Here is a 5782-nt window from a genome sequence, read left to right as displayed (position 1 = left end):
GGAGTGGTGGTGTATTTGTGGCTAACACACACACGTGCACAAGCACACACACACCAACAGACACATCGTACCTCACACTGACACACACACACATGCTGCACAGAGCAGATGGAACATACCATGGGTGGTCATTCTCACACACAACGCTCTCTGACCTCATCAGACTGCTCTGGTGACCAGTACTTTTGTTCAGATCATATGGTCCATTGTTTAGACACAGGATAAGCCCAGGCCACATTGTCAGTAACTTACTGTGTATTTTCCAGCTAGATACTACAGGCTATTAGCCTACATACATACTTACTACTTAAATGGGTCAGACCAGCCCCCTATAGGTCAACATAAAGCAGTTTATATGCATAAAGCAAACTTGGATGGCAAATACAGGTATAAATTGTGCACTTTCTCTGCAGACACAAACAAGACGATTACACAGAAATCTTAAAACGAAGGAAAAGCTCAGAGTTTTGGGCTCAGAGGAGGCAGAGAGCAGACAGAAGCCGGGTCTTTCGAGGCCATGTGTGATGCGTTGTGTCTGTCCCACAAGGGGCATCCCCATGTGTGATGTGGGGTATCTCTCCCACAAGGGGCATCCCCATGTGTGATGTGGGGTATCTCTCCCACAAGGGGCATCCCCATGTGTGATGTGGGGAATCTCTCCCACAAGGGGCATCCCCATGTGTGATGTGGGGTATCTCTCCTACAAGGGGCATCCCCATGTGTGATGTGGGGTATCTCTCCTACAAGGGGCATCCCCATGTGTGATGTGGGGTATCTCCCACAAGGGACATGTCCATGTGTGTCCACATTGGCTAGCATGATGTCATACGCAGTAATTGGACTTTCCACAATCTTTTCATTTTGTCATACTTTGTTGCATCAAGTCATACTGAGAAAGAGAGGACAATTTAACTGTTGTATTTCTCTCAGAGTTCAATATGAGAGGGAGAGTGGAGAGCCTGTTCTGGCAGGTAGCCCTGAGCTAATACAAATAAAGGCATACCACATGGCTACTACTATCCACCCCACAAGTCCCTATAGGATCTCTAGAAGATGTTCACTGTTACAACAAAGGACAGGGGGGAAATATGCCCACATTTGCAGTAGCTACGACTCGATTGTTAACAATAGGGACTCTTATTTTGAAAGCCACACATCTCTTATTGGCCAACTGTTGCAACCAGTCTGCTTGCATCCTTTCTGCATGGGCACCGCAACAAGAGACATACGTATAAAGTCATTTTCGGCAAATGTGCATGCATATGCATTAATTCAAATTCAGTAAAGATCACAGGATCGTAGGTAATACAGAAGGCCTGGGGAAAAGAGTATAAAACCCAGAGCGACAGTCATTGAGTTCTTGAGGTTAACATGGTTATCATATAGTAATAGACTTAGCAACCAAGAGAGATGATCCATTTTACATAGGTCCTTGAAGTTTTTTAGTTTGGCCACTTAAATGCCCGTTATAGCCTGATAGCAAATTACAGAATAACGAAAGAACAGTGGATTTGTTTTTCTCGGTAGGTGATCTGTTGCTTTTTAATAGAAAATAGCTCTAAAACTCTTTTCAGCCAGGAGTGAAATTGTCTGGCAACAGTCTATTATCAGTTTACCTCGTACACCCAGCATGGGCAATTTAGCACTTCTAAAATGGATCATCTTGCAGATTTAACACACTATTAATTAAAACATAGTACCCTGCTTTTCCAAACATGCCTACGAAAATCATTCATCACTTGTCAAAATAGTTCTCTTGAAAAGAACGTCTTCAAGGCGAAGGGAAACCATGTTTGGAAAAACTGAAAACATCTAGAAGCATCGAAACAAAAAACTGTTTCTAAAAATGACAGACAGGGGAAGGAGAAGGGGGTGTACAGAAGTCACTCTGTCCATTGCAATCGTTCATACACGAAAAAACAAAAACAGAATCATCCCTTTCATCGTCCACAAGGGGAAATCCAAAGGGGCCCCTCCATGCACAGGACTTCCTGGAAGAATCACAGCACCGTCTAAATCTAGATGTAATTACTGAACTCAGAACAGCCAGCACTTGAGGCCTTCCCTCACTCCATATATCTCCGCCACTTTTTCACGCTTTTGAAATCACTGGCGAAAGACAGTCCCGTTCATTCATGTCATCCAGCCCTATGGCAGAATTCACCAGGGCACAGTCCAACTCGTGTTCCCCAACACTTTACAAGTCCTGCCTAAACGTATTCCCCTGGGTCCCTAACATTGCCATGAACACAATTGAAGCAAGGAACACGTCAAACGGATCCAGGATCAGCATTTACAGGATGACTTCACCCTTCCACACATTCCTGAAAGCCGACATAAGGAATCGTCTCTCTCTTTATAATCAGCAAAAAGATACACTCCAACCCCAGCAGAGAGTAGGAGGGGCGTGGCACACATTACTTGTCAGTCAACAACGTTGCTGAGGAAATGCTTCCATGGTTGGTGAGAACGCTAAGTTGTTTTAAATGCAACTCGGCCTGACTCAGGGGGTCATAGAAGGCAGTCTTGACTGTAACAAGCTCAGCTGCCCCCATTGATTTCTGTTGCTTTCCATTTGCTTTTTGTCTGTGTCGTTTGTCATATCTCCTTATTTACAGGTTTAAAGGGGTGAACTCGGTGACCCTTTCAGTTGACTTTTCAACATGACGTGCCCATGTATTGTGTGTGCAGGGAGACTGGATGGAAGTCTAATTATGCTCCCACACGCACACAAACACACACACACACACACACACTGTGCGAAGCCCGCCTGCTGTTGCTCTTTTGTGCTGTGGTATTTCTGAGGAACACTGAAGGTTCTGTTTCAAATATCTGGATGAATATACACCAACATTGTATGTCATTGCTTATACGTTGTAGCTGAGATATATTGATATATAGATGTTATACTTTGTAACTGGTATACATTGTTGTGAACTATACTTGGGTACCATGTAGGAATGAATACTCTGCTATTTGTATATAAAGTGTTTAAACCTCATAGTTTGGTTCCATGAAGAAAAATATAAAATTTGATTTAGTAAACTGATCTACTGCATATAATCACAAGAATCAAACAACATCATATTGGAGCAGATATATGGATGAATGTGAAAATGGTGTGTGTGAGAGGGAGAAATTGAACTGGGTATGCATGTATTTGGAAAAGAATGACGTGTGTGTGTGTGCAAACATTCACATTGTGCATGTTGGGGGGCCAAGTAATTCACCATTGCCAGTGTTTTCGCTTGTGGGAAGGCTGTCTTGGTTTTACGCAGCCTATAAATCAAGGAGGGGCAGCTCAGTCCTTGATGGGTGAAGTAAACATGTATTAACAAAAGACGTGGTGAGCTAGCGCTCTGTTGACGATCCAGCCTCATACGTATTCACATCACTCACTCTGGAACAAGTCCGCCCATAGGGGCTCTTTGATTAAAGCCCCCCCCCTCCCCTCCATTCTGATTTCTACCACTTACACATGAAGGGAAGCCATTATAGAAGTCTGAGTTTGACAACAAGTGGAAACTCTTGAAATGGCATTGTTTTATTATGAAGTCGTAAACCTTTGGCTCGGTGTACCATTTGTCGAGTATTGTTCTTCAGTAGTGTTGAACTTGTCATACAACATTTACTATAATATTGAACAACAATCTGACGACTTTGCTTGATGGAGAACCCCTAGACTTGCCTCGCCAGCATCTCTCATTTGAATGACAACACTGACTGAAATGCATTCACAGAAGAAAATAATTTGTACGAGCCAGTAAAGGAGGACAGAATTGGTCGCATATAAAATGTACCGAAACGGTGTTCTAGACACTCGAGTTTACTTTGCTGCAGGTGTTTTTTTATTGTCATGTTCTACAGTGTTAACAGCGTGTACATAGTCTAACTGTGTCAGAAAAACATGTTTGGTGAAATAGCATCAGAGGGTTTAGCTAGCTAGCACCTCCATCACCCCATTAAATTGTGCAGCACCATTTGGTGTTTCGTCTGGTCCAGAAACAAACCTTGTAAGGCTCCTCTCTGCTTGTCACACCGTTGTATACAGTGTTGATCTGAAAGCACCGCACTAGTGGGAGCAACATAGTGAACATCGGCCTTATGGTTGATGTGTCGAGCCTGCCTGGGACAGTTCTACAACCCTTGTAATTGTAATTTCACCATGACGATGAGCTTCAACTGTGGTCCCACTTAGCTGCCAAGGTTGAGTTGCTTGATGGATCCTTTCAGTGGCGGAGGGAGGGAGGGAGCTAGCTAGTTCGGTATTGTTTCTGGAGAGGACTTTAGTATTGCTAGCTGTAGCTGCAATGATACTAGACGCACCAATGGGGGGAGGGGGGGAACCAATGTGAACACAAAACAACAGCACCACAAGGGAAGAGAAGGTGAACGACAAGTGCATTTGATGTCATCAACCCGACCCGAACGACACAACAAAAACCCTACAGCTGAGATGTTGCCTGTTTGGTTATTTCCCGACGTAATTGTGTTTGTTTTGACACGAGATTGGATATAGGGACCCCCAGACGCCTTGAACTTGTCAAGGTTGACCCTCGAGGGGTCCTGTGACACAGGCACAGCCTTCTGATTGGTTGTTGTAGCACCAAGGCAGCGAGGGCTAGGGCAGAGCACCAAGCACCAGTGGCGTCCCACACACCTGCTCCAGGGGCTCTCACACAAACAGAGGCCTGTCAATCTAGTTCTAAATAGCCGAGACTAGAATAGTCCAATCTTTGACACTCAACATAATGTATGCATGGTAATCGTGCACCATATTCACATTAAGCTGTGATGTCATAGCCCACATGCACACTAAGACATAGCTCCTTTAACTGTGCTGGACAGAACTTTAATAGAATGGTTCAGTTCGTCCAATCAGAGTGAGCCCTTGGTGCAGTGTATGAGCGACCCCAACCAATGTGTACAAAATAAAACAGGCTTGCCTTGGATCGACATGACAGTTTACCTGTGTAGTTGCCACTGTTACAAGGATATTTCTTTCAGCAGAACATGAAAACACAACAAATTATAAGTCTTAAGTATAAAAACAATGATATCAGCCAAATCTTTTTTTTTTTTTCCCCCTCCCTTAAATGTAAAACATGTTTTTTCTTTAAGTATATATAGATTTGTCTACAACAACGTGTTCACAAAATGGCAGTACATTTTTTAGAATATTCAAAAGAAAGTTTTTTTTCTCACAGAAGTAATAAGTAAAACAATTCGGATTTTTTCGTCTAGGACTGAGGCAAGCTGGACTCGCTCCAAGACGTAGTGCCGAACCAGGGAAAGAAAATGGCTCAACAATTCATTCTTGCCTCTCGCCCCTCCGCATTGAACTCTACCGCTCTTTCTCCAACAGGTGGCCTTTAAAGCCAAACGTCAAAAATCAGTTGAGAACATTTAGCTTTTACGCGTAAAAGATAACCACATATCACTGACACGAACAGAAGGACTAAATAGGAGTCGTAGAGTCAAACGAAATGACATCCGTCATTCCAGGGTTTCGGAATAACTTGAGGATGTCGATCAGAGAGTGGGGTTTGCAAGTGAGTTCATAAGCTGCTGTTGGACTGAATGAACTGAAATGGGAGCATAGTAGGTGCCTTCGTTGGAGTGTACAGCCCAAGGTGAAAAGAGAGCGAGGGCTGCGTTCAGGAGCATGCAGTGTATTGATAGGTTACAGATATACATGTCATGAACACGACTGCGGTGATTCCTTATTTCACCTCGTTAGCAAGGCGTGACTGTTGTCCTGTCTGGACACGTCAAGGTGTAG

At 43.7% G+C, this 5782-nt stretch overlaps 1 protein-coding gene across 1 annotated transcript in view; it reads right to left on the bottom strand.

The window, feature by feature from the left end:
- Positions 1 to 3533: 3533 nt before the first annotated feature.
- Positions 3534 to 5782, bottom strand: part of LOC124467397 (zinc finger protein 704-like) — a 16893-nt gene continuing 14644 nt past the window's right edge. The window contains exon 7 of the mRNA XM_047019680.1: positions 3534 to 5782. This exon is cut by the window's right edge and continues 1602 nt beyond it. The gene's annotated coding sequence lies outside the window, so the exon portion shown is untranslated.

The sequence above is a fragment of the Hypomesus transpacificus genome, chromosome 4 (assembly GCF_021917145.1).
Source record: "Hypomesus transpacificus isolate Combined female chromosome 4, fHypTra1, whole genome shotgun sequence".
Taxonomy (NCBI): domain Eukaryota; kingdom Metazoa; phylum Chordata; class Actinopteri; order Osmeriformes; family Osmeridae; genus Hypomesus; species Hypomesus transpacificus.
The sequence above is the reverse complement of the archived record's forward strand: the minus strand, read 5'-3'. Positions and strand labels throughout refer to the sequence as shown.